The following is a 6802-nucleotide window of genomic DNA, read 5'->3' as shown; positions in this document are numbered from 1 at the left end:
CAAACACTTGGATGAATTTCTTAAAATTTGTACCACAGTAAAAATCCAAAACTTCTCAGATGATGCCCTTAGGTTGAAACTGTTCCCTTTCTCACTTAAGGACAAAGCCAAACATTGGTTAAACTCCTTAGACTCTATAACCATTTCAACTTCGGATCATTTTCAGAGAGAATTTCTCAAGAAATACTTTTCAATTGGAAAAACAAATCAAATTAGAAAAGCTATCACCAGTTTTTTCCAATTGAAGGGTGAACTTTTTCATGAGACATGGGAAAGGTTAAGGGATCTCATTCGTAAATGTCCACACCATGCTGTCCCTAAATGGCAACTTTGTCAGTATTTTTATGATGGTCTATCGGAGAAACACCGACAAATGGTTGATGCATCATGTGGTGGGACATTCATGCTAAAGAGTGAGGATGAAGCCTGACAGCTCTTTGAAATACTTAGTGAGAATTTCTTACATCATATGTCTACCACCTCTAGAGAACAACCCATGTTTCAACAAAAAAGAAGTAGAATTTATCAGATTGGAAACGTCATGGATATCCATATTAAGGTAGATGAACTGTCCCAAAAATTAGACCGTCTTCTAAATACTGGACAATCCTCGATTCTACCTAACCCAATCCAAGAAGTTTGTGCATTGTGTGCAAGTCCGAACCATTTTGTTAGTAAATGCCCAGCCGCACCTCAATTTTCTAAGTTTGTGCACGAGCAGGTTCAGCAAGCTCAAGTCCAACAAGCTCGCAGACCAGGAAACGATCCTTATTCGAACACTTATAACCCCGGCTGGAGAAACCATCCAAATTTTTTTTGAAAATCACAACCAGTGGTTCTTCCGGTGCAACAAAGATCAGGTTACCCGGATGTAACTTTTAGGCATCCATCCCAGCCACAATACCAGAACCCTCCTCAACCCACTTCGAGTACTCATAGCTCGGCTTTCGAAGAAAAGGTACTATAAGCACTTAAAGGACTAGAAATGAATACCCAACTCCTTCACTCCCATACGCAATCAATAGCAAAGCTAGAGACCCAGATAGGTCAGCTAGCAACAGCTTTCAGTAGGAGGGAAGAAGGAAAATTACCCAGTCAGCCTATTAATAACCCAAAAGGACAGTACATGACTGAAAGCTCCATTGGTCTTGAAACTTTTTTCGAACATGTCAAATCGATCATGACTCTTAGAAGCGAAAAAATCTTAAATCAACCTGAAGTAATCCAACAACAAGAGCAACCAATTCCAGCTACAACAGAAAAGAAAAAATCTGAAGAGAGGAAAGAACCTGTTAACCCAGCACCTGCACCTAAAGCTCCATTTTCTAGTTTAGAATCCTCTCTGCCTCTTGATAAGAAGGGTATAAAAATAAATAAAATGTTGAACTGTTTAAACAGGTCCAGATAAACTTACCTCTTCTCGATGCCATTAAGCAAGTTCGACCTATGCCAAATTTCTAAAGGACCTATGTACACAGAAACGAAAATCAAAGGCACAAATACCAAGAAAAATCCACCTAACTGAGCAGGCTAGCTCAGTTTTCCAGCAAATCGCCCCACCCAAACTGAAAGATCCAGGTACCCCAATTATTTCTTGTGTCATAAGGAACCTCACGATTAAGAAGGCATTATTAATTTGGGTGCAAGTGTCAACCTTCTCCCGAGCTCTGTATATGACCTATTTGGATTTGGAGAGTTAAAACCCACGACAGTGACCTTACAACTAGCAGATCGATCTATTAAGGTACCCCGTGGAATGCTAGAAGACGTATTGGTGAAAGTAGATGAATTTTACTTTCCTGTCGACTTTCTTGTGCTGGATATAGAATCTGATAGCGACCCTAACCAAATACCAATCATCCTAGGTAGACCCTTCTTAGCAACCGCTAATGCTTGTATAAATTGTAGGATCGGAGTTATGGATGTAACTTTCGAAAATAAGAAGCTAAGGTTAAATATTTTCAATGCATCTTTGGGACCACCTGTGTACGACCATAATGAGATCAACTTGTTAGAGGAAGTTATAGAAGATAAAGCTCCTGCCTTGCTCAACTCAGATCCTTTACAGGCATGCCTAACACATTTTAGAATGGATAATTTTGATATTGATGGATACACTGAAGAAATACATGCTTTGCTAGAACCTCTCAATTTTAGCACCAATCTCCCTTGGACTGTAAAGTATGAGCAATTACCAATTCAATCAAGCCCTCTGGTACCATCCTTAGAAGCACCACCTACTCTAGAGCTAAATCCTCTTCCTGCCACGCAGAAATATTCATTTCTTGGATCCAATGATACCCTTCCAGTGATCATTGCGTCTGACCTAACCAACGACCAGGAAGACAAACTTGTCGGGGTACTCAAAAAGCATAAAGAGGCTATAGGGTGGTCAATTGTCGATTTGAAGGGTATAGATCCTTCTGTTTGCATGCATCATATTCACTGTGAGGTTGAGGCAAAACCACATAGGGACATGCAACGAAGATTAAATCCGAATATGCGGGAAGTCGTGAAAAAGGAAGTAGTAAAATGGTTAGATGTTGGAATTATCTATCCAATTTCAGATAGCCGGTGGGTTAGTCTAACCCAAGTAGTACCTAAGAAGTTAGGTATTACCGTAATAGAGAATGATGAGGGTGAATTAATTCCTACTCGTGCAACAACTGGTTGGCGAGTATGTGTGGACTACCAAAAGCTGAATGCCGTTACTAGGAAAGATCATTTTCCTTTGCCTTTTATTGACCAAATTTTAGAACGGCTAGTAGGACAAAGTTTCTTCTATTTTTTTGATGGTTATTTAGGGTACAATCAAGTACCTATATTTTCGGATGACCAAGAAAAGTCTACCTTCACCTGCCCCTATGGCACCTTCGCTTTTCAGCATATGCCATTCGGGCTCTGCAATGCACCTGCTACATTTCAATGGTGCATACTGGCCATTTTTTCGGATATGGTGGATAAATATCTTGAAGTTTTTATGGATGATTTTTTTGTATTTGGAATCACCTTTGAGGATTGTCTCCATAATCTTTCCAAAGTTCTTAAACAGTGTATGGAGACAAATCTTATCCTAAGTTGGGAAAAGAGCCATTTCATGGTGTGGAAAGGAATTGTATTAGGACATATTATTTTTGAAAGAGGATCGACACTCATATTAAGATTCAAGCAGGAATAGGATAGACACTCTTTTAGCGTCTGACTGAAGACGTAAAACTTAGCGCTTGTTGGGAGGCAACCCAATAATTTCATATTTTTTTACTTTACCGCAGCTGCAGGAATTTAGAACAAGAGCCTATTAATCAATGAAGCTATCTTCAACTTCTGAAGTAAAATTATCCCAGGTGCACTCTCTCCTTTTATTTTCTTTGCTTTCCTACTCCATTGAGGATAATGTAGATTAAGTTGGGGGGAAGGAAATAAAAATTAATCAAATCCTCGAGTATGATCAGAAATAATTAGTTTTGTGTATCCAAATTTTATTTTGATTAAGAGTCAATTAGGCATCCTAATAAATGAATGATTAACAGTCAAGATAATTTTAGAGATACTGAGGAATAAATTATTAAGAAAACCCAATGAATGGTAGGGTTTAGACTAGACCAAATTTTAGGAATGATTCTACAACCCTCTTCTTACTGATCTCAATAAAGAATCTGCTTCATGAGAGATTGGGTGGAAAGGTCGAGGTATGCAAAAAATTCTCCTTAAAATTTATTTAAAAAAAAAAAATAACATTGGTTTCCTACTGAGTAACCGGGCCCTTTCGCCTAAGTAAGCGTTATGGTTCGCGTAAAAAGGTGGGCAATGTTAAAAAAAAAAAGGATAATAAGGGGACTAAATTGCAAGAAAATAATAAACCCCTCTCACATTAAGTTAGAGGATTTAAAGAGTAAAGTGGGGAGTTGGTGAAAGAAAAGCTCTTGAAATTTTTTTAGTTAATACTCAACCACTAATTGGGTCAAATTGATAATCCAATGAAGTATCTCTTTAATGGTCTGACCAGGTATCATCTATCTTTTGGGATGCCTAACTTAACTTTTTAGTCAAGACCGAGTCGGTACACAATGCTGATATATCTATTTTACTCGAGGACGAGCAAAATTCAAATTGGGGGTGTGATAAACACTTAATTTAAGTCATTTAAAGCAAAAAATTATAGTTAATTTATTTTATTTATTAAGAATTTGATATTTCTTTTTATGTTTTAAGAAAAAGTGATCGTCGATATAAAAAGTCCGATTCATAGATCAAAAAGACTCAAGTTTGAAGAAAATTAGACTTAAAATAAAATTAAAATAAAAGAAGGATGCATATGGTATTATAGAAAATGAAGATACTATACAAGGAACCCAAAAGGATATAGATGTAATTGTAAAGAAACAAAAGTTTCTTTTTGGAATAAAAAAATTTCTTTTTGAAGCATTAACGCGTGCGTGAGCGCGCAGAAGGCTCACGCGGGTGCGACGCGGAAGCAACGCGGAAGCAACGTGGAAGCAACGTGGGCGAGGCAGCGGGCGTGGGCGCGGGCCCGAGGCAGGCAGGTTCGTGGTGAATTTGATGCTGTGGACACAGTGACGAACAAATACTTATTAAAAGGAAAAAAATATGATATTTGGAAATACTTCAAGAGGAAGAATTTATATTTTCTTTATCTGTTTGTGATCTTTCCATCTCATCCATTCATCTTTTAGTCCTTAGTATTTTTTTTAGTCCCACATCGAAAAATCATGTAAAACTCCTCCCTCCTAACACCTATAAAAAGGTTTTTGTACTCCCATTGGAGGGAGAGCCCAGAAATTCTTCTAGAGCCTTGCATAGAGGAATAGAAAGGGACTACTTCATGAGCAGCTAGGCTAGCAGTCTCAGGAGTGGAGAAAAAATTTTGTAACGACACAGAGATGGTTTATTGTTCTAAACTTTCTTGTATTTCTTTATATGCAATAAAGATTATGCTTTTTATTTAAATCGTCATGAGTTCTTTATTTACTCTCTTTCATATGCTTTTATTTATGCTTTTCTATTAGATTAATATTAGGAACAACTTTTACTTTTCGGAGACGCACCGTGATCTACGGATACGGGGTGTGCCGAGAAAAAAAAAGTTGTTTACCTAGTACTTTTCAGAGAAACACCGTGATCTACGGGTACGGAGTGTGCCGAGGAAAGATAGGTATTTTTTCTAAGATTAATTGCATCTATTTAATTAAAAAAAGAGATACAACTCTGTTAGTACAAATTAATTCAAAACTTTCGAGCTCTTTATTTTTTAATTATATTAATTTTAAAATAATTTATTTTCTAAATCAAAACAACGCTTCTTTCTTTTATTTTATAATCTCAACTTAGCTCAAGGTCCCTGAGGATACGATCTCGACTCATCCTACCTATGTAGTGAGTAGAGTTATTTTTGGTGCTATCAACGACTACGCATCAAAAATTAAATTTTCATCAAAAATACATGTTATTTATGATGAAAAATTTTCATCACTAATATTTGAAAAAAAATAAAAAATTTTAAAAATTCAATAATTAAAGATTATTTGTGATAAAAATATTACGTTGTAAATAACAGAGCATTGGTGATGAAAACTAAATTTTTGTCATAAATTAGTATTATTTACAATAAAATTTTTCATCATTAATATGTGAAAAAAATAAAAAATTTTAAAAATTTAAAAATTATAGATTATTTATGATAAAAATATTACATCATAAATACAGGAGTATTCATGATGAAAACTCATTTTCTATCATAAATACTAAAGTATTTTTGATGAAAAATTTTTATCACTAATATTTGAAAGAAAATAAAAAATTTTAAAATTTTAAAAATTATAGATTATTTATGATGAAAATATTATGTCGTAAATAATGGAGTATTGATGATGAAAACTAAATTTTCATCTCAAATATATTTTATTTATGATAAAAAATTTTATCGCTAATATGTGAAAAAATTAAAAAATTTTAAAAATTTTAAAATTATATATTATTTGTGATGAAAATGTTATGTCATAAATGATTGATTTTTATGATGAAATTAAAATTTTCATCACAAATATATTTTATTTATGATAAAAATTTTCATCGCTAATATGTGTAAAAAAATAAAAAATTTTAAAAATTTAAAAATTATAGATTATTTGTGATGAAAATATTACATCACAAATACTTGTATATTTGTGATAAAAATTAATTTTCTATCATAAATACTCTAGTATTTACCATGAAAAATTTTCATCGCTAATATTTGAAAGAAAATAAAAAATTTTAAAAATTTAAAAATTATAGATTATTTATGATAAAAATATTACATCGTAAATAATGAGTATTTATAACAAACAGTAATTTTTTTGTCATAAATATCTAATATTTACGATGTACTATTTTCATCGCTAATACCTGAAAAAAATAAAAATTTTTAAAAATTTAAAAATTATAAATTATTTATAATAAAAATTTAATATCATCAATAATTAAATATTAATAATAAAAACTCAATTTTCATCACAAATACTCTATTATTTATGATGAAAAGTTTTTCTCACTAATAAATGAGAAAAAAATAAAAAAATAAAAAAATTATAAATTATTTGCGATGAAAACTCTATTTTCATCGTAAATAACATGTATTTGCGATAAAAATTATATTTCTATCATAAATATTTGAAAATTTCCATCACTAATATTTGAAAAAAATAAAAAATTTTAAAAATTCATAAATTATAGATTATTAGCAATGAAAATTTTTCTATTGAAGGATGTTTAGATATATTATAATAATTTTTTTATATTTATA

The 6802-nt window shown here is 32.7% G+C and overlaps 1 non-coding gene across 1 annotated transcript; it reads right to left on the bottom strand.

The window, feature by feature from the left end:
- Positions 1-209: 209 nt before the first annotated feature.
- Positions 210-315, bottom strand: LOC140858341 (small nucleolar RNA R71). Its single transcript, XR_012141905.1, has one exon. It is a non-coding gene; the product is annotated as a small nucleolar RNA R71 (small nucleolar RNA).
- Positions 316-6802: the final 6487 nt, after the last annotated feature.

This window comes from Elaeis guineensis, chromosome 5, assembly GCF_000442705.2.
Source record: "Elaeis guineensis isolate ETL-2024a chromosome 5, EG11, whole genome shotgun sequence".
NCBI lineage: Eukaryota > Viridiplantae > Streptophyta > Magnoliopsida > Arecales > Arecaceae > Elaeis > Elaeis guineensis.
This window is presented reverse-complemented; position numbering and strand designations above follow the sequence as displayed.